At 37.6% G+C, this 25604-nt stretch overlaps 1 protein-coding gene and 1 long non-coding RNA gene across 2 annotated transcripts in view; both read left to right on the top strand.

Annotated features, from left to right (window-relative positions):
• Nucleotides 1-25604, top strand: part of gpc5a (glypican 5a) — a 195539-nt gene that overhangs the window by 17976 nt on the left and 151959 nt on the right. The gene's annotated exons all lie outside the window — the stretch shown is intronic.
• LOC309494584 lies at nt 323-4467 on the top strand. Its single transcript, XR_014204385.1, has 2 exons — nt 323-1798; nt 2314-4467. It is a non-coding gene; the product is annotated as an uncharacterized lncRNA (long non-coding RNA).

Genomic DNA, 25604 nt, shown 5'->3' with positions numbered 1-25604 from the left:
TCCATCTTGTAGTTATCACTGTGGATGCTGGCAAAGATAAGCCATTATTATGATTATATTGTTAGTTTCTCATTTTCTCTTATATACACTGCTGTTCAAAAGTTTGGGGTCGGTAAGATGTTTTAAAATGTTTTTGAAAGAAGTCTCTTCTGCTCACCAAGACTCACCATTTATTTGTAACAAAATGCAGTAAAAACAGTAATATTGTGAAATATTATTACAAAAAAAAAAAAAAAAAAAAAAAGATTCGATGTGAATATATTTTAAAATGTAATTTAATGTGATACATTTGTTTTTATATAATATTTCTACATACTTTTTTTTTTTTTTTTTTTTTTTATGTCTTCATTGAGTGTAGCTGTAACAATGCAACCTGTCTAATAAGAATAAAAGTCCAAATATTATCGGTTTGGTAATTCCTTATGCACATAGATCAAACTTTACCTCTCATGCTTGTTGTTTCGACTGTCAAGTTGTTTGGATAGAATGAGATGATTGATTCCCAAATGATTAAAACATATCATGCTCACGGCAGCAAAGCTATAGTGAATTATCATTATGTGACAGCAGGATGATTGACAGCATTGAAATGTTTAAACTATATGTGTGCTTTAGCTTCCTAGAGAGAGCATAAGCGTCTTCTGGTTCTACGTACAAAGCAAATCACCAAGTCTGACGATATTAGTTAAGGATATTAATAGCACAATTCCTTGAGGAAATAAATGCTTTTGTTTATTCAATTCATTTCGGCAGATTTCCAGTCATTTCTTATCAGCGCTGATCCATCAGCAAAGCAATAAATCAGTTTACCACTAGAACGCAATAGTGTTTTCAGTGTGTGTCATGACTTGTATTCGGAGGGCCCCTAATAATACTCTTGTGTTTGTGTGTTTGGCTCACACCCCTGTCAGAGCCCCTTCTAATACCCCTGTTTAAGTGTGTTGTTAAGAGTGGCTTGCTCATTACCGCCACCGTTTAACCACAGACCAGACCTCTGCTGACAGACTTCCACGCCACAGGCCCAAGTGTGAGACACAGGAGAGGAAGCGCTTGCCTTTTGACACGCATTGACCCCCGGGGAAAAACTTTCATTCTTTCATAACTGGCCTGCTAATTGCTGAGGAGAGTCTTAGTTTGAGATCCAGGAATAAATTCTGACATTTTCATGGTAGAATGACTCAGATTTTCCTCAGATTTTCCTCAGATTTAAACATAGTTGGTAAGTGGTTGCTAGGATGTTCTGGGTAATTGCCACATTATTGCTAAGGTGTTGCTTGATTGATGGTTGTTAGGGGTGTTCTGGGTTGTTAAAGGGGATGCTTGGGAGTTTTGTGGGGTTTCTGTTCTGCTAGGTGATGCTGGTTTAAATAAATTCTGGGTGGTTGCTAAGGTGTTGCAAATGTTTTATGTATAGTTGCCTGGGTGTTCTGAGTGGTTGCTTGGGCATTTTTAGGGTTTTCTGGTTCATTGTGTGGGTGTTGCTAGAGAGTTGATGGTGGTTGCTGTGATGTTACTAAGGCGAGGTTTCAAGAAGTTCTGGGTGGTTGCTGCAACTAAGCACAAAATATTTGCACTTCCCGACAATGCCCTAGCAACCATCTAGAACACTAGTACCTTATGCAATTCCTAGACAGTTTCCTGTGTGTTGCTAAAGTGTTGCTAGGGAGGTTTTCTGGTGTTTTGGGTGGTTTCTTTGGTGTTGCTAGGGATTTGTTGGTGTTACTAAGGTGATGCTAGTTGGTGTCAAGAAGTTATGGGTGGTTGCTAAGGTGTTGCTATGCAGTTACTAGTGCTCTGGGTAGTTGCTAGGGCATTGTCAGGAAAGTGCAAAGGTTTGTGCATAGTTGCTAGAGCGTTCAGGGTGGTTGTCAGCTAGGGGATTTTAATGCAATTGGTAGACAGTTTCCTGGGTGTTGCTAAGGTGTTGCTATGGAGGTTTTCAAGGGTGTTCTGTGTGGTTTCTTGGGTGTTGCTAGGGAGTTGATGGTGGTTGCAATGATATTATTAAGTGGATGCTAGTTGGTTTCAAGAAGTTCTTGGTGGTTGCTGCAACTTAAGCACAAAATCTTTGCACTTCCCGACAATGCCCTAGGAACCATCTAGAACACTAGTACCTCTGCAATTGCTACACAGTTTCCTGTGTGTTGCTCAAGTGTTGCTAGGGAGGTTTTCTGGTGTTCTGGGTGGTTGCTTTGGTGTTGCTAGGAATGTGTTGGTGGTTGCTGTGATGTTACTAAGGTGATGCTAGTTGGTGTCAAGAAGTTATGGGTGGTTGCTAAGGTGTTGCTATGCAGTTACTAATACTCTGGGTAGTTGCTAGGACATTAACAAAGTGCAAAGGTTTGTGCATAGTTGCTAGAGCGTTCAGGGTGGTTTTCAGCTAGGGAATTGCAATGCGATTGATAGACAGTTTCCTGGGTGTTGCTAAGGTGTTGCTATGGAGGTTTTCAAGGGTGTTCTGGGTGGATTTTTTGGGTGTTGCTAGGGAGTTGATGGTGGTTGCTATGATATTAATAAGGTGATGCTAGTTGGTTTCAAGAAGTTCTGGGTGGTTGCTGCAACTTAAGCACAGAAACTTTGCACAGCCTAAATGCATCCAGAACATTAGTAACTATGCAATTGCTAGACATGGGCGTTGCTAAGGTGTTGCTAGGGAAGTTTTTCTAGGGTGTTCTGGGTGGTTGCTTGGGTGTTACTAGGGAGTTTTGGGTGGTAGCTGATGCTGCTAAGGTGGTTTTAAGAAGTTTTGGTGTTGCTAAGGCATTGCAATGCAGTTGTGTTGTGTACAGTTACTAGGGTGCTCTTGGTGGTTGCTAAGGTATCGCTGTGTGATTGCTGACAGTTTCCTGTGTGTTCTAGGTTACTAGGGTGTTACTAGTTTGTTGCTATGGTGGTCTTGGATTGGCATGTAAACTGTAAGAGATACTGTCAGGCTGAGTTTTATGTGTATGTGTATTCCTGTCTGTGTCAGTGTGTTGAAATAAAAGCTTTTCCATAGATTTAGAGCCCATAGACACAAATGGGGTGAAGGAGTCCAGACTGTTTTCAGCAGCCGTGCAGTAAATGACAGGTTTCAGCAAAGGCAGCATTCTTTTCCATTGAGAGAAAGAAAGAGAGAGACAGACACTGAGAGAGAAAGAAAACGTGGAGTTTAGCATCTTGTACTTTGACATGCATGTCAGAAGAACATTATATTAGACAGAGAGAGTTATACAAAGTTCTCAATTGTGTCTTATTTAAATCATTACAGAAATAAAATGAAATTACTCTCCGGGAAAACATTTGAGATGTCAAAGAGATCTCATCTGTGACTCTGTTTCCCATGTGTAATAATAAGCTGTCAGGAATTCCCGCTCTGGACTTCTTTCTTCTCTCTTCATGAGTTCATGAGTGGCTGCTTCAGGATTTCGCTTTCAAATAAACTCCCAACTGGGACGGCAGGCATAAATAGCAACACCGTGTCACTCCTGTGGTTTTATGTCTGAATCATGTGTCTGGCTTTAGCATCTTCAAAAGCAGGATATGGTTTGTGCAACTATCTAACCCCTTCCTCTTTGTCCCCTGAAGACATTTGGCATAATGACCCCGTAATTATACCACAGGCAAACAAAAGAGACAAACTCTCTGGTTGTTTGCAAACAGTGACAGTAATTTAGACTTGTGTTGCAAGTCTGAAATGTGAGCTGCTCGGATTAGAGCAGGGCAACTATAAGATTCCAGCGAACGAGAAAATAATGGCCCTCTTACTGCTCTACAAAAATGTAAACTCTTGAAGTTTTAAGTTACAAACAATAAAGTTCAAAATCCTAAATCAGTTTTTTTTTCTTCTTCATTGGGCTCAGAGGGAGATGCTTTTGGATCAGAGAAAGGTTCATAGAGAGTTCAAAAGTTTGGGGTCAGTAAGAATTTTAATTTTTTTTTTTTTTTTTTTTATGAAATTAATGATTTTATTCAGAAAGGAAATATTACATTTATCAAAAGTGATATTAAATACATGCATAATGTTACAAAAGATTTATGTTTCAGCTGTTCTTTTGAACTTTTCATTCATCAGAATCCTGAAAAAAATAAACAAGTCACGATTTCCACCAAAATTTTTTTTCAACATTGATAATAATAATAATCATAAATGTTTCTTCAGCAGAAAATAAGCATATTATAATGATTTCTGAAGGATCATTTGACACTGAAGACTGGAGTAATGATGCTGAAAATTCAGCTTTGATCACATGAATAAATTACAGCTTAAAATACATTCAAATACACTGAAAAAAAATGATTGGTTAAATGTTTAATACATTTTTTTATCGTAAGTTGAACTAAAATTAAGTTCAACTTAATGCATTTGTTTAAATGTAGATAAAATCAATTGAATGCAACCACTTACGATACATTTTTTAAAATTATATTCAGCAAATAATTTTTTTTCAGTGTAGAAAACAGTTATTTTAAGTTATAATAATATTTCACAATTTTGACTTTTTTTACTGTATTTTTGATCAAATAAATACAGCCTTGGTGAGCAGAAGATAATTTTTTTCCCAAAGGAATTCAAATATTTCCCCTGATCTTTTGAACAGTTGTGTATACGGTAGTTATGCAACACTTTATATAACTTGAAAACATAGGGTTGAAACACCAAGATTTTAATGCATTGATTAAAAATAATAATAATTATCTGAACCAAATTGTTGAACTGATTAATTTAAACACTGCATGAGAAAGAGAACGTTTCAGTAGAGTCACATGAATTAGTGTCATCTTGCTACACAAGTAGCTTGATAATGAAGATACCACTGAAACATGTTGTTTTGCTTTGTTGCATTGCTACTTTTTAGTCTTTCTGCATCTCTCCCTGCCCTGTGTTTCTTATTTTCTCAAGATTGCCCCTGATGAACTTCGCTCTGCTGTCTCTTTCCAAGTGCTATTTGAATGTTTATTTTAGAGTAAAGACTGCCATGAGAGGGAAGTTCTGCCCTGGCGTACGTTCTTAAAACATCCATGATGCTTTGCATTTTTTTTATATTAGCCAGTGAAATGAAGTCTGAGAAAGTTGAAATAAAACATTCTTAGCTTGCATGCAAATGCATCTTTAATGCATAAAAACTGAGGTCAGTGAAGCGTTCATAGCCGTTAGGCACGCTATAGCGCTGGATGAATTGTATTAAGCACTTCAAGAGGCTGTTCATTGAAGAAGTGATCAGACAGGACAAACTGAAGAACCTGCTGCTTTCATCTTCATTCTTCGTCTTCTTTTGGCTAAACGGATTCTCATTGATCAAGTCCTCCCTCGTTTTATCCTCTTAAGGTTCTGGGGTTTCCCAGACTATTTTGTGGTTTGCTATAAAATGTGTGCGTGTCTCTTTAAAGAGAGAGAAACCTTTATTTTAGGTCTATTATTGCTCACAGAGAAGTTCACTTTATGACATAGCATTTTAAATGGGTGTTTTATCGTGATTATATAAGGTCATTGCTCACTCAGAGTCATCATTTACTCACCCTCATGTCATTTTAAACTCATATACTTTGCCTTAGGGCTCTTTTGTGGGTGAAATTTACCTTTCTCTTGGTGTCATTGTCTTTTTTTTGCATTGGTATGATTATGTATAAAACCTTCTCCTCCTGTTGACCTTCTCTCTCTCTCTCTCTCTCTCTCTCTCTCTCTCTCTCTCTCTCGTTCTCTCCGTCTCTGGCTCTGTTACTCAGACGCTTCCTCCAGGTCGTGGGCATATTGAAGATATAACGACATAATTGCTGTCGTATACCATTAGAGCATCCGGCCCTGAGTGACAGATGGATATTACTGGGCAATTACAGTGGAGCTCTGGGTCCTTCCTAACCTGTCCTGTGTTGATATTCGGATTGTCTAAACATTCCTGCGTTTTGCTCCACAGATTTTTAAGCCCTGATTTGTTTTTGCGGTCTCTGAAAGTCTTGTGATTTTGCAGAAATATTAAAGTCTCTAAAACCTTTCTATCTTATGATATAACATATTTTTAAGCCCTGATTTGTTTTTTCCAGTGAAATTTTCATAATATATATATATATTTTTATATATTTGATAAATTTTTTTTTTTATATATATGATTCAATTTTTTTTTTTTTTTTTTTTATAAATAAAATTATATATATACACAGTATTTGTAATATTTTGGTACATTTTCAGTTGTAGTTGTTGACATTTCAGCATTTTCTAGCTTTTTTTAAATCAGGAGTTTAACCTGTAATATATTTGGTTCTCAGTTCCAACAGTTTTATCAATGACAGTTTTTTCAATGAAATAAACATGTAATTTCTAAAATATATTTGATAATATATATATAATAAATTTTTTTATTAAAAATAAATAAAAAAATTGAGCAAATTCCAAATGATTTTCAGCATAGCCGAATGAAACTTTACACAGTTTGAAAGGGTCACCCTAAGATGAACTTATCCAAATTTCAGCCTCCTATAGATTCCTGGAAGTTCCTCAGGAAAGTAAAAATGGACTGGCCTTCTTATAACAATGATGACATTTTGCATCCTAGAAAACTATTTATTTTTTTTATTTTTTTTACAATTCCGAGTGAAATATACAAATATGGACTTGCATAAGAGGTCAAATGTTTTAAAGGCAAGGTATGAATGACTACATAAATAGGAAAGCAAATGATAATTAAAGAAACCTTAAGGCATAGCCTCGTGCTTCATTGGCCACCGGCCGAGCATTCCTCTTTTCCATTGTTGCCCCGGCGCCATCTGGGAGCTGTAATACCCCTCAAAGCTGTAAGGAGTTTGAGTCTTTTTAATCATTTATCAAGATTCTCTTTGAACCTGTAAGCCTTTGCTCTGGCTCTTGAACGAGTCTTGGGTTATATCGGACTAAATCAACCTTGCGCTGCCTTTTTATGACTTCAGGGTAGACCTGTTTACAAATACAGTACACACTTTATCACGCCGCACATTAACGATACGGTGCCATCGGCATCTTAATGCACAGAACAAATGTCCCGCATCTCACGACGAAGCTTTGAAGTTCACATGCTAAACAGATTCTGCTGTCGACAGAGCTGGGCTATTGTCCTCTAAGGATGTAAGGGCTTTAAAAAGGAGAGATAACATCTTCTATTCACGTGTTTCTCACCAGAACATCATTCAGGAGAGCGGGAGCACCGCTGGCGTATAAGGCTGTATGTTTCATTATTTCAAGCCTTTATTTCAGCGGTGACGTTTCCCTGCACATCACCGGATCGTGGGCGTTTTTTTAATTCTGTTTCAGACATTGTATAACTCGGATAAGCTGGCTGATGACAGACCCCCATTATCCGTAAACTTAATGGGAAAGGCACTGGTAATTTTTCTGCCTGGACATTCTATGTTCTTACAGTGTGCATTTATTATATTTTTACATTTATATGGCATGGCATGCTTGAATTTATGCTTAACATGCATAATGCAACAAGTTAACTTGATACACAATGGAAGTCGTAAATGAAATAATGATGTTAGTTGTGCATCAGATAAGGTTAACATGCTTCCGAAATGTAAATCCAACTTGATGGGTTTTAGCTGGTCATCCATCTGGTCAAGTAATGATCACTAGTTAAACAAGCTTATCCCAGTAACAGACCAGCATTACCCATCTAAAACCATCATGGAATTGAAATCGGTCCAGACTGGTGTGAGATTACTATTGTAATCATTTCTTTGTTAAGCTCACTGGCTAATCCAGAACAAAGCCATTAGATAATAGCATTAACATTTATACTTGTTGATGTGGTTTTTCTGCTTTTTTGCAAGATCTTTTTTTTTTTTTTTTGGCATTGAAAAAAGACTGTTCACAGTCTATGTAGGAGGGTGAGAGTTTTTTTTCCTCGCCTGATCCAGTGCACAGATAATATCATTTTATCTCTGATCTGAGCAGCATACCTGTGCGTTTGAGCTTGTTTATAGTGGACTGCAGAAGTCAAACATCGAGCGAGCTTTGAAAACCTCTCAAGAGCTTTATTAGAGTCTTTGTTTTTCTGTACTCGGTGGAGACCGGGCAGATTTACCCATGGCTGAGTATGTTGATATGCATCCAATGAAACAGTGTCCAGTCCAGTAGCATTATAACTGCCCACGCAATCTCTGTGGTTTGTGACTTTTCTTGGCCGTCTTTCCTTCAGCAACTTTGTTTGTCTTTGTTTGATATCCCTATGCTTCATTAAAGTCAGCATGAAGTCAAAATTGACCTTAACTTGAATACATATTCTCAGGTTTTTTTTTTTTCTTTTTTTTTGTGAAGGATTTCAGTGCTTTTTAATATTCCAAGGAAAATTTTCCTTTTTTTTTTTTTTGTGTGTGTGGAAACCAAACAATTTGGAAACCAAAACAAATAACATAGGCACACTTAGGATTTCCTTGTCTTGACGTTTAAAGAAATGTAAGAAAATAGGCTATGTTTCTGTCTCACAATCGTTCATTTTTAAATTTAAGGAAACTAAAGGGAGTCAATATGTTTTGATTTAGAGTTTTAAACTTAAAAGAAGCTATACTTTTGTGCCTCAGTGTACGTGTGTGTGTACGTGCGTGTGTGTGTGTGTGTGTGTGTGTGTGTGTGTGTGTGTAATGTGTATAACAATAAAGGCACTTAACAATGAAGGTTCTTTACTGGAATTGCTTGCAATGGAACCTTTCCATTGTGCAAAATGTTCTTTATAGTGGAAGAAGTTTCTTCAGATTGGCATCTTTCTTTACTAGTATGAATTCAAAAGTGTATTCTGATGACGTGCATTTGTTGCTTTTACCTGAAGCTGGATTTTTATGGACCAGGTGATTATCAGGCATCATAGAACAAGCAGTATTTCAGTAGAAACCCTCATAAAGAGTTTTTTTATCTAATGGACACAGTGGCTCCAATAGACTCCCTTTCCTCTCTTTCCTCACCTAACTTTACCTTCTTTATTGCCAGTGAGGTTAAAGCGTCCAGAAGCAACAAAAAGGCATTTTGTGTTTGCCTGCTCTCTCTCTTTGACTCAACAGTGACTGATTTAGGCAGATCAGGTCAAAGCTACTGAGAGGGACATTCATACACACGCGCTGGAGATATTAGAGCCAGGGGAGTGTGTTTGATAGGTTAATGGCAGTCATGGTGGTGAGTGTATTTCACAACCATCCCCTACCAAATCAGCCTCGCCAAATTCATCCTGATTTCTGTTTTTACAGCCCACACATCACAAGACACCTCACACTCCAGCGAGGTTGTTTTCACTGTTTTTCTTTCTCTTTTTTTTCCTTTTTTTTCTTGTCCGTTGCAGAGGTGAGGTGTGCATGCAAAGACTATTTTCATTCCCAAACAAGACTAGCTGGCAGCCAAAAAGTCAAGTTAGAAACGCGCGTGTGTGTGTAGAATCATACTATAATTTGTTTGTTTGCTTGTATTTGTTATAACTTGGATTTGTCTGAATGTTTGAGATTGTAATGTTTATGTGTGCATTTTTTATTTGCAGTTTGTTTATGTGTCAGCATAATGTCTGGCTAACGCTGCAAAATATCTTTTGTTTAAAAGATATGACCATAATAATCGTTTTGTATCTGCTCCACCACCTGCCCAAATTTGCTGTTGGTCATTTGCATGCTGCCAAAAACAGTGCCGATCAGCACAGGCAACTCTTCATCATGAACTCTTCATCATGTTTCTCAAACCATTCCTGATCAATGTGTGCAGTGTGACAGGGTGCATTATCCTTCTGAGAGAGGACACTTCCACCAGGGAACATCATTGTCATGAAGGGGTGTACCTGGTCTTTAGGTAGGAGGGACGTGTCAAATGTACGTCCACATGAATGGCCGGACCCAGGGTTTCCCAGCAGAATATCACCCAGAGCATCACACTCCCTCCACCGGCTCGTCGTCGTCCCACAGTGCATCCTGGTGCCATCACTGACCCAGGTAACGGTGCACACATGTACGGCCGTCCACGAGATGTAGAAGAAACAGGACTTATCGGACCAGGCGACCTTCTTCCACTTCTCCAAGGTCCAGATCCAACGGCGTCGTGCCCATTTTAGGCTCTTCCAACGGTGGACCGGGGTCATCATAGGCTATGCGAGCCTCATACTCAGCAGAGTCCGACGCGCTGTGTGTTGTGACGCATTCCTCCCATAACCATCATTAAAATTTGTGTGACGTGCCACAGTAGACCTACGGCTGACTCGGACCAGACGGGATAGCCTTCATTACCCTTATGCATCAATCACTTGGGCTCCCAACACCCTGTCGCCAGTCTGTGGATTTGTCCATCCTTGAACCTCTGTTGGGAAATTCTCACCACTTCTTAGGAGGAGCAATACACAAGCCTTGCTGTTTCAGAGGTACTCTGACCCAGTCACCTTCCCATAACAATTTGGCCCTAGTCAAAGTCGCTCAGATCTTTATTCCTGCCCATTTCTCCTGCATCCAACATGTTGATTACAAGAACTGATTGTTTGCTTACCATCTCATCCATCCATCCATCCATCCATCCATCCATCCATCCATCCATCCATCCATCCATCCATCCATCCATCCATCCATCCATCCATCCATCCATCCATCCATCCATCCATCCATCCATCCATCCATCCATCCAATCCAATCCAAATATTTCTTGTATTTATTTAATTGCAGTATCTTATAGGAATGATTTAGAAACCAGAGTCTTACTAAGATTGCAGTAGCATCACTGTTGGTCATATTTGTGGTTAGGGGTTTACTGAACCATGATTATTAAACGTGTGTGCAATTTCTAAGCTAAACTGATAAAATGGGTCAGAACACCTTTCTCAACTTGTAAATAGCATTACATTTTTCGTGCATCTCCCTGCTCTTTCGTTTCCAGTGTGCTGTGGTCTTCCAGTAAGCGTGTGTTTCAGATGGCAGGGTCATTGCGGTCACAGCTCCTCTGCAGCAGGTCCAGGTATGGCTGGTATTTGCGTACGGCCGTGTTCTGCACTCAGACAGTCCCGCTCTGGCAGGATCCCTGTGTTTTTTTTGGACGGCAGGAGCTGCTTCTCTAAAGCGGGTGATAATGGAGATGTTTGCTCAGGCTTCCCTTTTTCTACTAAGCCGTCTCCAAAACCAACATAACCCTGAAAAAAATATACTAACCACTCACTACCAGTGATACACTCCCTCTAGGGGAGGAAATGGACATTTGGTGAATGGTTAGGAAAGCTGCACTTGTAGTGGAGACCTCAAGTGGGATGTTTTTTAGGCTCCTCAAACGTCTGGGTCAGAATTTAGCCATATCTGTATGGGATCTCAACGCAACCGTCTTAAATTAGGAGGGCTGAATGAGGATGAGGTAAATATCATGATGTTCACAACCCATTTTCTTCCATAAAATGATGGAATTTAAGGTTGCATGGGCTGTTTAATGAGAAGATTTGATAGAGACTTGGACGTTGGAGGGTGAAGGTCAAGCTTTTCCATCTATATCAGTAATAATGCTTTTTCAAATCTTTAATTATTTTCTGTTACTGCTGTTATAATAATGAGCACTGATGGATTGTTCACAGAGACCTGGAATATGTCTTAAAAAAAGAAAAAAAAGAAGCAAAATTATTATTATTATCATTGTCCTACAGAAGACATGTTCACATTACTAGTTTCCTTGTCAGTGGGATCTAGTATTGTTTGGACTTACTCCACCATTGCTCAAAATACGTTGTTTTCGTGTTCCACAGAAGAGGGAAATAACAGCAGGTTTGGAACGTCATGAGATCGACTTAATGAAAGAATAAAAATAGGGTTAATTTTGATTTACCTTTAACTTTAGAGCCTTGATGTGTTTGCAGAACCTTCTCAGTGCTTTTTGATGAAGAAGAAAATCATCTTCTTTTGCTTTTAAGAACCAAAGTTAATGCCTATAACCAATGTACTGATCTGAATAACTGATATACAGTAAGTTTAAGGGTGCTTTTAATCTCCAAAGAACCATATACAGCCCAAACTAGCTCTTGATAAGAAGTGGGCTCTTTGCTTTGACCTTTATTTAAAGACTTTTAAGTTAATTCCCTCACAGTTGAAAATTCAGAGGCTGACCCCGCTGTCATTTAGCTCGAACGAGACCCCTCGCATTCAGACCATCTTCATTGGCTTTAAATAGTTTATCTCCCCTCGCCTGTTTCTCTTCTCGGCTTAAGTGGGTTAGGCTAATTTAATTCTACTTGACTATGCTGTCAGATTGTTATACGTCCTTATTTTGTCCTTGTGAACGTTGGTACGCTACAGTTTCTTGTCATGTATAACATTGATGAATTGAGCTGATGTCTTACCTGAAAGATGCCCTTAATCACGTTTGTCTCGATTCTCTTCATAGTGGCTCATGAGTGTCACAGGGTCTCTATTGTACGGATATGACCCCGTGGCCAAATGAGCTCTTTAAGAGCATCTGGATTGCATCATTAATCACATTTTCCCATAAGTCATGCAAATAAAGCATTGATAGCTAATGGCTTTTATTAAACGGTGACCAGAGTAAAATGATTAAAGACACTATAGGGTTCAATCAATTATTTATTTAGTAAATCATAAATTTAATGAAAGAGTGTCTGGTGTTTGCTCACCATCCACAATGCCAAGGTGTTCTGGGTGGCTGCTATTTGGTTTATTGTTGTATTATAATCTAATTTAAATTAATTTTGATTTTATTATTTTTCATATAGAACATACATTACTATTTTCATCAACATAGTTGAGGTCAAAATTATTAGCACACACACACACACACACACACACACACACACACACACACACACACACACACACACACACACACACACACACACACACACACACACACACACACACACACACACACACACACACACACACACACACACACACACACACACACACACACACACACACACACTCACACACTGTTTGTGCCAATCATTTTACCATTAACTGTGTAATGTTGATGAAAATAGTAATGTCTGTTATATAAATATACAGTACAGGTCAAAAGTTTGGAAACATTAAGATTTTTTTATATTTTTGAAAGAAGTCTCTAATGCTTATCAAGGCTGTGTTTATTTGATCAAAAATACAGAAAGAAAAACAGTAATATTGTGAAATATTATTACAACTTAAAATAATAGTTTTCTATTTGAATATACTTAAAAAAAATATTTATTCCTGTGATGCAAAGCTGAATTTTCAGCATCATTACTCCAGTATTCATTCAGTGTCACATGTGACATCCAGTCTATCACATGATCCTTTAGAAATCATTCTAATATTCTGATTTAGTATGAGTGTTGGACACAGTTCTGCTGCCTAATATATTTGATGAATAAAAGGTTAAAAAGAACTGCATTTATTCAAAATAATTAAAAAATATTTTCTAATAATATAAATCTTCTTTACTATCACTTTTTATCAATTTAACACATCCTTGCTGAATAAAAGTATTGATTTATTTAAAAAAAATTAAATAAAAATAGCTGACCCCAAATTACTGACCAGTAGAGTATATTGTTGTTACAAAAGATTTCTATTTCTAATTTTATTTTATTTTTTTTATTTTTTTATTCATCAAAGTATCCTAAAAAAGTATCACAGGTTATGAAAAAATATTAAGCAGCAGAACTGTTTCCAACTTTGATAATGAATCATCATATTAGAATGATTTCTAAAGGATCATGTGATAGACTGGAGTAATGATCCTGAAAATTCTGCTTTGCATCACAGAAATACATGATAATTTAAAGTATAATAAATTGAAAACCAATTATTTTAAATTGTAATAATATATCACAATATTACTTTTTTTTCTGTATTTTTGATAAAATAAATGCAGGCTTGATGAGTAGAAGAAACTTCTTTCAAAAACATTAAAAATAGTAATGTTTCCAAACTTTTGACCTGTACTGTATATGTGTGTGTATGTGTGTTTGTGCCAATAACTTTGACCTCAACTGTGTAATGTTGATGAAAATAGTAATGTCTGTTATATAAATATATATGTGTGTGTGTGTGTGTGTGTTGATATTGAGAGAAATCATGAGTAAGTGCAGAGGCATTGTGTGTGCTCTGTAAACATGGTGATTGTAGTGCTAGACTAAATGTGAGTGTGCATTTACTCATCATTTGCACAAACACAGATTCAGTATTCCTCAATATGAATTAAAAAAACAATATGAAATCCAAACTCAGAATATTATGCAAACCTGCAATAATTAAATGTTAAATAAAACAAATATACTTTATGTATTTAATCTCACTTTATTGACCAATGTCTTTGCTGCTGACCTTTGATGATCCAATTCAACCTATGAATAAGCAAAAACTACTTTAGAATAACATCACATTTGTTTAATTTTTCAGTTTTTTATTGCTGAAGGAAGAGTGTCAAACTCCTGCAATTAGTTACTTTTTTAGGAAGCAATGCAATATTGTAACACATTACTTTCAAAAGTAAAGACCCCGATATACTTCAAGCGAAATCGAAGAATGAACTGCTGTGATGTAATTTCGAACAAACTCAGGCCAAAATTAAGTTTGTTTGGAGTTCGTTTCGGGAGTTTGAAACAGCTTCCCAAAGTAAACTTTCTGGAAAAGATCGCTCTGGCTAGTAAACACCTTCGCACTACCATTGGTCCGTGGTGATGACGTAATAGGTGTGTGCGCTGAGGCTCCGCCTTCTTTCACGTGGAAATCTCCTCTGGTTCATTTCTTCAGATCAGATGTCTGCGAGTAAAAAAAAAACATATTGGAAAGCTGCTTTATAGTAGAAAGTGAAGTAGGCCTACTTCTGATGAAATGAGACACTGACACTGTTTTTCATGTTTAATACTGTAAAGCTGCTTGATTTTAAGCAATCTATTGTATAGACCTTATGTAGCCCCGCCCCTTTTCAGCGCTGTGCTCGTTGTCTTTTGACTTCCGGTCTGTATTTTCACAGAGTTTATTAATGAACGGCTCGTTTTAAAATCTTCCCGGTCGACTGACATTTGTTTAGTCATCTGCTTCAAACATTACAGTCCTCATGATAACTTTCGTTAACTTTACATTAAATAAATCCACTTCAAAAGCTAATTACTCCTGGACAGCAGCGCCATAGAAATATACAGAGCGACAGCAAAAACGGAAGTTAAAAGACAATATTCTAAAGATGGCGGCGCCCTCGTTTCTCTGGCGCATAAGGTCACGTCCAGACAGAGTCCTGCAACGGGTCGGGTACCCGCATAAAAGTGGCTAAAACGGGTGGATTGTGACATTCCTAAAATTCACGGGTGGGGACGCGGGCGGATAATGAACTCCTTGCGGGCGGGTAGCGGATGAAAAATATGTGCAATATTTTGTATGTCTAAATTACCAGCATTACACATACGCAAATATGTGTTTTAGTCAGGCCATCCTTAAAAATATTATTGTTTGCCGTAACCCGACCGACCCTGTCAGTTTAGGACCGACCCAATTTCATTTTTTTCTCCCCTTTTAGTCTGACCAAGTTGCGACATTAAATTTCTCTGTACTGTAGGCTAATAGGCCTATGTGTTGTAGCCCAGTCATTAAAAAAAGATTTAGTTTCATATTCATGAAATTTAAATAAAATAATATACTTTTTTTTTAAATTTCATGTTGATTATATGAAAAGTGAAAAGCATGAATAAGATAAGATGATCCCGAATATCGTGAGACAAATGGAGTGGGCAGACATGATTTTGACCACTTCATTAAGTTTGTTAAGCCTTTCTTTAAAGTGAATTTCGTTTTGTATTAATTGTATCTTCATTTTAATCAATGTTTCATCTACCAAATTCATGGATTTAATAAATAAGTAAATATAGCAGGCAGGCAATATAATCAGGACACGGCCGGAGGCGCCCGCGCGTGAACTGATCGTCTCTTAAATGAACCGAAACTCATCGTATAAGCTACTTGCCTCACAGACCTGAGAAATAGAAAGCATGAAATGTGTACTTTTAAACAAAACAATTCAAAACGAATGAAAACAGACTGTTCTCTGCTTATAATCCGTATGAAATGTGCATTTCTTTCTGGCGCATTCACTACTGTGAAGATCGCGAGTCAGCATCGTCATCTTTGACACAGAAAACACTTGCTTATTAATAAACAATTGAAATGTCTCATTGATATATTTGACAGGCCTATTAATAATCATTACTTTTCCCAGTTCTTTGTGACAGCTTTTAGGTGCGTTATTGGCAGCGCACCCATGTTACATGAACGCGTCACCTGTGTGGTTCATCGCGGGCACGGGTCGGGTAACGGGCCAAATATTAACGGGTCTGGGCGGGTGCGGATTTAATTTTGATATTATCACGGGTGACGGGTCGGATCTGGTGCTGGACTTTGCGGGTACGGGCGGGGGCGGGTCTCCAAAAATGGACACGTGCAGGACTCTGAGTCCAGATGCTTTTCTCATTTTTGATGTGTGATTATTTTGTTATTGAGAGGAAAGCGTGCAACACATATTTACATACTGTAAATACTAGTTTACATACTAGTCGGATGTTCGCTAACACTATATCGCTGGTCATGTATTTCGAACTTGGTTTTACCCAAAAATGAAGAACGAAAAATAACTTTGCCGTGAGTATATCGGGTCCTTAACTTTCCCCAACACTGTTGTTTCTGTGCAAAAGTTCTTGAAAATGTAAACCAGAATTGTGCGCTAACTTGCCATGAATTGCAGTCTTGCGTACAGTATCCTATACTGTATGTCTATCCATACTGTGGTCTGATTGCTTTAATACAGGTTCAAACCATCACTTGCCCCTGGGTCTCAGCAGTATCTCATGTCACTGGTGGTTTTTCTTGTGGTCTGAGGCCATTCTGAACTGAATCAAGCCAATAAGAGTCATCTTTATGTTTCTCAACATCGAAGATGGCCAGGTGGCGCAAGAAACGCTTTGAACTCTGTCTAAATGCAGCTTCGTGCAACAATGAGGGGGCCTCCCTTGGAGCTCTGGACTCTTTCAGCGTGGATTAGGCCGTCCCGGTACAAGCGGCGAATCACAGAACGATGTTATAAATGGACATGGAGATTGGCACGACCGAAGTGGCATTGTGACAGGCGGCATGTCTAGCTTCACAGCGAGCCGAAGAAAAAGAAAGGAGAATAGACGCTATTGTCTCCTCGCTCTTCTATTGCCTTTGTGGGCCAGTGTTTTAGTTAAATGGAAACTAGCTCAAGGCTTTTGGAAGGTGACACTAAAGCTTGCAGCATGTCTGGGCACAGCACTCTTTGTTTGTCCGTCTGTGTGAGTCAGAAGTGCACCATATTTTTCTGTTTGTATCATATACTTGTGTACCACAACATTGTATATTTGTGCGTGCGGTTTGTATGAGTCACAAAGTGAGTCATGTGTTTGGTACTCAAAGAGTCCGAGATTTTCAGTCAAATTTGACATTTAACTCCAATAAATAATATGAACAAATGCTATATGTTGTAGTTTTGATGCACCGGCACATTTGGCACAAAAACCAAATGATACAAAAATTATAATTTTTGGTTGCATAAATATTTATGTCTATTATTGGGGAATCTGGTGAATTAAATACTTTGAAGAAGATGGACATAAACCGAATGATATGATTTAACTGTCAAGCCATGTGCATTACGTGTGCGTGCAAACTCCTACAGTTGTAATCACTTACATCCACACAAGTAGATTTATGGATTTGCCTGTGCTTTGATTAGTATGAGCAATGTGCTTCATATGGGGGAGCTTTTCTACTTCATTTTTCAAACATGTTTTAACAACACTTCCACGAGACGTTTGTGTTTTTCCAGCGACCCGACTGTAATCAGAAGTTGTCAGAAATTAAGCCGTCGCACGAGGCCCATCTCGCTTATCGAATTTCACAGCAGTATCGCCGCACAATCACGCCATTGATAGCTGTGAATACCCCTCCCATCAGATGTCTAACCAAACAAGTATGAGACGAATTCACTCGTTTAACTCTTTTACTCCCTTTATTCTTTACCACATGTTCGTTTTGGTTTTTAAAGCACCGTGAGGTGTGAGATCTGTGGGAAAGAAGTACCACAAACTCATAGATGGAGAAGCAAAAGTCCTAATGCCTCCTAAGGAAATTTTGGATATATAATATACTTTAAGTAAGGCGTAGTTTCTGCGACACTAGTGGCAACTAGCGGAATTACAAAAAATAAAGCATATTTTCAAACAACCTTTCAAACGCCCCTTTTGCGTGTCGCTCCTCCCCCAACTCAAACATGACAAAATACAGTTCTTAAAGGATTAGTTCACCTCAAAATGAAAGTTTCCTGATAATTTACTCACCCCAGTGCCATCCAAGATGTTCATGTCTTTCTTTCTTCAGTGGAAAATAAATAAAAAGTATTTTGAGGAAAACATTTCAGGATTTTTTCTACATACAATGGACTTCAATGGCAACCAGAATGTTGAAGTTCAAATCAATGGTGTTTCAAAGGGCTCTGAAGTGCTTCAAAGGGCTCTGCACGATCCCAGCTGAGGAATGGGGTCTTATCTAGCGAAACGATCGGCCATTTTCTAAAAAAAATAAAATGTATATACTTTTTAACCACAATTGTTCGTCTTGTGCTGGTCTGCGATGCGCCACGTATTTCGTCATCGCGTTGGAAAGGTCACAAAAGAAAAAGAAGAAAATAATAATAATAATAAATTAAAACAAAGATGTCGGACGATTTTGAAGTTGGAACAGAAAATGAGATGGAATTTTTCACCCTTCCCTACCTTTTTGAACCGGAGTACACAGACAAATAACTTAGAAAGATGACTCGTGACCTTTCCAACATGATGACGCAATGCGTGGCGCATCGCAGACCAGCACAAGACGAACAATTGTGGTTAAAAAGTATATACATTTAATTTTTTTAGAAAATGGCCGATCGTTTCGCTAGATAAGACCCCATTCCTCAGCTGGGATCGTGCAGAGCCCTTTGAAGCACTTCAAAGCCCTTTGAAATGGCATTGATTTGAACTTCAACATTCTGGTTGCCATTGAAGTCCATTGTGTATAGAAAAATCCTGAAATGTTTTCCTCAAAAAACTTTATTTCTTTTCCACTGAAGAAAGAAAGACATGAACATCTTGGATGGCATTGGGGTGAGTACATTATCAGGAAATGCTCATTTTGAGGTGAACTAATCCTTTAAGGGCGCTTGTGAAGGCATGTCTCAACAGGTAATAGTAGGCTAATTTCAATCAAATGAATACTTTTAGCTGTGTTGCTATGTGTCATGAGTAAGCAACTGAGCAGACTAACACTCTGTCTTGAACGAACGTGAGCGTCTCGCTTATAATAAACCCATCACAACTGTTTGAGGCTAAATAAACATTATAAACCGGTGTCTTTCTGAACGGGTGCATGATGATGCTGTATGGTATTGAAGCATCCACTGTAGCGTTTCATCGCAATGCCTTGTTAACTTTGAAGTGTTTATGACCCGTTTAAACTTTGAAGGTCTAAATTCAGCAAATTTTGGCTTGTTCTTCTGTAACCAAAGCTGAATATCTTTTCATATTGTAACACATCAGTCATGTTCCCACAGCGGCTAAACATCCTCTGGCTCCGCCTACCACAGTAGCCACGCCCCAAACTCTCACGATAGGTTGAGCTGGAAAGTGATGGACAGATCTGAGTGGACCGCTCAATGTGTAGATGGTGCCTTGGAGGCTCAATGTTCACACTTTCGGAGGACATATATCCATGAATGGCATATTAGTCAATGAACAATGAACTGGGTTTAGAGAATTTAAAGAAATGTAACCTTAAAAAAAACTAAAAACAATTCAAATGGGAACACTTTTTAAATCTCCTGAGCAGAGAAAGAGCAACCTCTGAGCAATCAAATGCGTGTGTGTTTATCCATGGCTCGGTTCCCAGTTTTGGTGGTGTGTGAGAACAGTGGCTGCTCGACCTCACGATGATACACTCACAGGGCGATAACTGATGCTCATCGCTGATCTGTTATGATGGATATCGCTACTGACAACGATCTGATGTGATCATGTGTGGGCAGACATGACTAACACTCTAAACATTAAGGTTCTTAAAGGACGTTTTTGTAGTGTGATGCCATAGAAGAACCATGAATATAGAAGACATGCTAATAATCTGAAGAACCTTTTGTGAAATGTGAAGGTCCCATGGATGGTAAATATGCTGCCAATGAAGAACATTTATTTAAGTGTGATTTAAGTTCTTTGCCTTTTGGTGTCTTTGAGGAATGCTATATAGTAATGGCCAAAAGTGATATCTGGAGGACATTATTATTATATTTTTTTAAATATGTGACCCTGGACCACAATATTTTTTTTTATTGAGATTATTACATCATCTGAAAGCTGAATAAATAAGCTTTCCGTTGCCTATGGTCTGTTAGGATAGGACAATATTTGGCTGAGATACAACTAAAATCTGGAATCTGAGGGTGCAAAAAAATCAAAACATTGAGAAAATCGCCTTTAAAGTTGTCCATTTATGTTGGCGATTGTGCTGCATTCACTCACAAAAATAAATGTTTGATATATTTATGGTAGGAAATTTACAAAATATCTTCATGGAACCTGATCTTTACTTAATATCCTAATGATTTTTGGCATAAAAGAAAAATCGATCATTTTGACCCATATAATGTATTGTTGGCTATTGCCACAAATATACCCGTGCGACTCGTGACTGGTTTTGTGATCCAGAGTCACATATGAGGAAATAACAGAACACTAAACATGGTTACAGTATTTTTCTGAAAATTATTTGGCAAAAAAGCTACAGCTACAAAAAATGCACAGAAAATAAATGCTCACAGGAAAAAGCAAAAAATTGACTATATCGTAATCAGTTACTAATATTTTGTTTGGTTCGCTCTTGTTTTTGTACGTGCTCAACATTTTTTAGTATGACAGCCTGGAGAAAAATGATGCATGTTATGCAGTTTGGCTTGTTTCATTGCGTTATCTTGCGTTAAAGCCGTCATCATTAACTCACCCATGTCGTTCAAACCCAAAAGGAAATGGTTTGTGTACTTTATTCCAAGTCCTCTGAAGCCGAATGATAGATTTGTGTATGTAATGAACACAACTGTTGCCACTTAAAAAAAAAAACAATATGAAAAAAAATTATGACAGAATTTCAAATATTTGGTGCAGTTATTTCTTTAAACACTGTTGTGTTTATTTTGACAATGAATGAATAATTAGTCTTGAACTAATTAACTTTTTAACTACTGAGGATCAGTAGAATACCTCAAAATATTTCACAATTCTTGTAAACATGGTTTAAACAAAACTGACTTCAAAGCTTTTGTTTGTAAATATTGCAAATCACATTTCTCAATTGTAAACAACCATATTTAGGAAATATTTATATTTCCCTCATTTGGGAGATGTTAGAGTCTTATTTTTTTATTTATTTTTTTGTACTGGGTCAAGTTGTGAAATATAACTACTTCTGAAGAAAATGTGCTTTTTGCCTTTGCTAGGGTGTTATGGCTGTTGCTATGCAGTAGGGTGCTCTGAGTGGTTGCTAGGGCGTTGCTAGGTCTCTGTGATATCATTGAGGATTTTTTCCACATGTTTTTTTTGGTCCAGTGGCTGAACATGTTGCATCTGATCACTGGAAGTAACAGCACACCTCTAGTCAGCAAGACACATGGTTTGAGGAGTCATTCATGTCTGGAACATAATTGTATGAGTAATGCACCACAGTTTAATACTTATTTACTACTTTTTAGAGATTTCTCTTTAGAATCTTGCCTGAGCAAAAACGACTAAACATCCATTTTAATTAGTTTATTTTATTTTATTTACACTCTATGGCAAGAACATGCAACTCCCCCTCCCCCTGGTGGACAAAGTTTAATTCTTATATTTCAGTAATAAAAAAATAAATAAAAATAAAATAATTTTCAAATAATGTTTTTAATATATTTAAACTGCATTTAATAAAATAAAAAAATCTAATAACTTTTTTTATTTTTTATAATTTTTTATTAATATCATTATAATTTTTTTATCCTTAAGTATTTTTGTACTGAAACATTTTGGTAAACTAAACTCACTGCCATCCATCCATCCATCCATCCATCCATCCATCCATCCATGTTGGATGGAATGGAAATTTCCATTTATACTTTGCCTAACCAATTTTTTTAAGTTAATCAACTTCTAGCAAAGTTGTTCCTCTAATCCAAAACTATCAAACTTTTTCTGCAAATACATTATTTGAAATATTTAATAATATGTATAATAATATTATAAAACAAATATTTAAATGAGTTTGTATTTAAATTTCTACATTAATATTTTTCTTTTTTTCTTTTTTCTTTTAATTTATTTTTTTAAATCCTTTTTTAAAACATTTTGGTGAACGACTGCACTGTAACACTGACATGTGATCCTGCAGTGCTTGAATCATTTAGTTTGCCCGAAGCTTCACTTATTGCAATTCATGCCTCATATAAATCAGACGTAACTCAGCTTGTGAAAGAGCCTGTCCCAGACGTAACCCCAGCCCCTATAAAAGCGCCAACATCCACCGCACTTAATAGGGGTGAAAGGTACCAGCATCTCATCATCAGACACATGCAAGTTTTTCACTCCGGACCAAATAAACCCCATGCCACCTTTCTGTTATCCTGCTCTTTTTTTTCACTAGGATTGCGTATACTCAGCCAGCGGTGCTGATGTTTAAAGAGGTCATGAAGGAAACTGTGTGCCAAGATCTGCTCCTCTGCAGTCGTACCCTTGTGAGAGAAGCAAACAGAAATGTTGCCAGCGAACAAGTGTTGGTCCAACTCAAACAAACCTAGCAGGCGAGCCATACAAAGCTCCACTTCACTTCACACCAGAGCTCTGGTTTCAGGTCAGAGGATTACAGAAGCCACCTTTAGTGACGCTTCATTACTCAGACCATCGTAAAGCCCAATCACGGATGCCGGATAAGCTTGCCATTGCCAGTATGAGTTAATGTGAAGTGGCTGTGTTTGGTGATGTCATATTTATAAGCACAATTACAACTTGTAGTTTTAAATGATAGTTTTACAGTTTATTTGACATATGAAAAAAAAAAACCCACCAAAGTTTGACCAAAGTGTGGAAATATCTGAAAATCGGGGGGGAACACCAGCTAGGCTCATGAATATTAATTTAATGCAACATTCTTCCAGTAGCTAACCCTTACTGATTTGCTTGCACTTTTGTTCAGTCCATTGCTATGGAAGCTTGTTTCCGCCACAGAATAAAACATTTTAAAAGATAATTGTGACTTTTTATCTCACAATTGCGAGTTTACATCTCGCAATTCTGACTTTATTTCTCAGAATTGCGAGATATAAAGTCAGAATTGCGTGATATAAAGTAGCAATTGCATCTTATAAAGTCAGAATTCGGACTTTTTTTCTTGCAATTGCAACTTTATATCACGCAATTCTGACTTTATAACACATAATTGCGAGTTTATATCTCACAATTCTGACATCTTTTCTCAGAATTGTGAGATATAAAGTCCAGTTCTAAGGAGAAAAAATAAGACACTTTTTAGTTATATCTATATCTCACAATTCTGACTTTATAACATGCAATTGCGACTTTATATCATGCAATTCTGACTTTATATCTCCCAATTGCGTATTATAAAGTCAGAATTGCGAGATATAAACATGCGATTCTGAGAAAAAAAGTCTGAATTTCAAGTATATTTCTCGCAATTGCGAGTTTATATCTCATAATTCTGACTTTATAACACACAATTGTGACTTTATATCACGCAATTTTGACTTAATAACACACAATTGCAACTTTATATCACGCAGTTCTGACTTTATAACCTGCAATTGTGACTTTATATCACGTAATTCTGAGATAAAAAGTCAGAATTGTGAGATGTAAACTCGCAATAGTGAGAAAAAAAAAGTCAGAATTGTGAGATTAAAAAGTCGCAATTACCTTTTTTAAACAAGCTTCCATACATTGCAGATGCAATCTGTTTGACCAAGGCTTGTGCTTGATCTTAAAGCTGTTGTTTTGTGTGGATGAAAAAAACTTTTAGCATAAATATGTAGTAAATTGTTATTTTGTAAAAAAAAAAAAAAAAAAATAACGCATTTGAAAAACAATGCAATGCTTTGTAATTAATTTTAAAATGTTTTCTTAAAAAAAAAAAAAAACATTATATATGTATTTATTTTATTCCACACATTGTTACCATATTGATTCTCACCAATTGCATGAACATAAGTATAGCAATTTCATGTTCCCCGCCCAACGCGACTCGAGACCACCTCAGAAACCTACGAGTCCTGCGAGCCATGCTGTGCCATGCCTCATAGCTGAATTAAATAATATGCTGTCATGGGTAAGTGGATTACTTAGCATTATTGAAAATGAGTAATGCTGCAATTATGGATGGAGGGATGAGAATGGGGTCTGGGAAAGCCTTTTAGCAGCCGAGCAGATTCATACGGGAGGGAGGAGCCGCACCAAATAGGATGAAATGCATTCCTGATTGTGCTCCGATGGACAAAGATGTCAGGCCAAAACAGCTGCGAGAACAATGCGTCTCGGATAGGGCAGTACGTCACTAGTACTAATTGAATGTTGTAAGACATGTACGCATATGTGAAAGTGTTTTGTTGACTTAAACATTATAAAACGAGTTGTCAGACAAAGAGAAAGAAGTAACCGAGCTTGTCTCTATTGTAGCGTCTATTAGGTTAAACCACATGCCTGATCTTCAATAGTCTATTTGACTTTCTTTTGAAGAACTCCATGTAGTCACATGTTGTTTGCAAATAAAAATCAGGTTTCCACCTCGTTCTGTGGTCTTTATGTCCTTTGAACGTTCTCGTCATAGTAAAGGCACTAACCTACCCGGTTGCGAGGCCATACAAACATCACATCAGCTGTCTGTATGAAGGCTCGGGGGAAAGATATTTGGTGTCTTTGCTGTGGTTGTGGCCTTTATCTGATGAACAATGCATTAGGGCAGCTCATGCAGTATTCATGCGCGAGTCTGAGGCATTGATGCATTGTTCTTCTGCTAAAGGCCACCTGTAAAGATCAGTCCCGTTTGGGAATGCATTAGAAAAACGCTCGACAAAATGCATCTATAGCATTAAGAAGCAGAACTACTAGAACACACGCAGTTTTGTGCTAAGCAGAGCTAATTTGCAAGAGGCTCAGGTACAAAACATACTTTATTCAAGCATGTCCATGCAAGCTCGATTTTATGCATCATCATTTTTAGGCACGTCAACATTTGAATTAACTGTACCTGACTAATCTTCACACTGGTCCATCACTAACTACTTTCACATATATGGCCCTATCTTGCACCCAGCGCAATTGACTTTGTACACCGACGCATGTATCATTCCTATTTTGCACCCGCGCACAGCAGACTTTTCCCTCCACAGACGCACGTCGGTAAATTAGGGAATGAACTTGCGCTCCCGGGGGCGGTTCAGCGAAAAGAGGAGGCGTGTTCTGGCGCAAACGTTCCCTTGTGCTATTTTGCAGTTTCAGAAAACAATTCCGCCACTGACCAGGAAAAACCTAGTCTAAAGTCAGTGGCGCGTTGCACATGTTATTCATATGCTTTTTTAAGGGCGCATGCTT

The sequence above is a fragment of the Leuciscus leuciscus genome (genome assembly GCF_965113295.1).
Source record: "Leuciscus leuciscus genome assembly, chromosome: 3".
NCBI classification, from domain to species: domain Eukaryota; kingdom Metazoa; phylum Chordata; class Actinopteri; order Cypriniformes; family Leuciscidae; genus Leuciscus; species Leuciscus leuciscus.
The sequence above is the reverse complement of the archived record's forward strand: the minus strand, read 5'-3'. Positions and strand labels throughout refer to the sequence as shown.